Source organism: Saccostrea cucullata, unplaced genomic scaffold (assembly GCF_032062105.1).
Source record: "Saccostrea cucullata isolate Sc308-1 unplaced genomic scaffold, CSIRO_AGI_Scuc_v1 ctg22432, whole genome shotgun sequence".
Lineage (NCBI taxonomy): Eukaryota > Metazoa > Mollusca > Bivalvia > Ostreida > Ostreidae > Saccostrea > Saccostrea cuccullata.
Genome location: NW_026934752.1, coordinates 1 through 1,518, shown reverse-complemented (window position 1 = coordinate 1,518; position 1,518 = coordinate 1). Strand labels below are relative to the sequence as shown.

At 40.1% G+C, this 1,518-nt stretch overlaps 1 non-coding gene across 1 annotated transcript; it reads left to right on the top strand.

Moving 5' to 3' along the window:
* Positions 1-701: 701 nt before the first annotated feature.
* Trnat-ugu (transfer RNA threonine (anticodon UGU)) lies at positions 702-775 on the top strand. Its single transcript has one exon. It is a non-coding gene; the product is annotated as a tRNA-Thr (tRNA).
* The last annotated feature ends 743 nt before the right edge of the window (positions 776-1,518 follow it).

Sequence of the window (1,518 nt, the reverse complement as noted above, 5' to 3'; positions counted from 1 at the left end):
CAGTACCGACCGGACACAACCTAACACCAGAGCGAACTCGGAGCGGACCCCGGGTTCGCTTCCAGGGTTCGCTCGGGGTCCGTTTCAGGTTCGCTTTCAGAAATTTTGGGACCGCTCCGGGTGCGCTTTGGTTGCGCTCCGGGTTCGCTCGGGGTCAGCTCTGGGTCCGCTAGAGCGAACCCGGCGTTCTCTTCCTGGGACCGCTTTACGCACTGATGCGTGAAGCGGACCCCGCTGTAATCTCAGTAATAGTATTGTGGATCGATCATTGTTGTTTATGCGACTTACGGACATGTACACTTTACATTTAAACAGTGATATAATGGAGAACATTGATAAATTTTCTAAAATTCAACTGTACATTCGACGTAGATTTACGTGTACAAATGAATAATTGATTTCCTTGATTTCTCTGTCACCGGGTTCACAGGTGCGTGAAAGTCAGTCAATATATCGGGTCTCAAAAGCTCAGTTGGTTAGAACGCTGGCACGGTACGCCAGAAGCCCTGGGTTCGAGTCCCGGTTGAGACTTGATTTTTCACCACCTCTGACATTTGGCGCCCAACGTACAAAACCCACTATTTCCTTGGAACATGCCTCACAGCATTTCCTTAACTCGTAGAATTCGAGGACGAATTTCTACAAAGAGGGGGAATATGTCACCGGGTTCACAGATGCGTGAAAGTCAGTCAATATATCGGGTCTTGATAGCTCAGTTGGTTAGAACGCTGGCACTGTACGCCAGAAGCCCTGGGTTCGAGTCCCGGTTGAGACTTGACTTTTCACCACCTGTGAAATCTCGATCCCGAGAAATTCAAAGTAATTTAACAGCGGGTTATTAGGCATCTTTTTTCTTAAGTTATAACAAGAAAACAAAAAAAGAAGAGGAAGAAAAGAGTGTTGAATTGATTTTCATTGTATCGAATGGTGTACAAGTGAAACTGACGAAAGAAATCTAAACTAAATACCTTTTAAATTCATGCTTTATATGTGAAGATACCATTTCTACTAATGTGTACCTTTACAGTTTTACCACAATGTTAAACCTTTTCAACACAATTACACAATTTCTGTGTTGTTTTATTCACAAAAGTGTACGTTATATTACTATTTACGTTATCTCTATGTACATATTCGCTTTTCATTTGTTTTACCTGTTTATTTTGTGTTTACGTTACATGTATCCTTTCTATTATTTTTTTTTTGTTAACTTTTTGAACTATGCATTATATCCAAACTTTCTTAGTCATGCAAACAAATATGTGTATTCAACTACTCTAGTTTTTGAATGTGTCATAAATTTAGCAGCTACCGATTGCAGCTTTTTGTTTAAAATATACTTTTGTCACAAGGTAGAAAATGGGTTACTCCATTGAACAATATCGTGCTGCAATCGGTCTTTTTTATTTATCTGGAAGATGTACATCAAAAACCTGTTTGTGGTCGTTTTTTCCATGCGCATGTTTTTTTGCAACTAATGAAAAAAATTGTTCTATTGGCATGTGGTAATATTGAGGT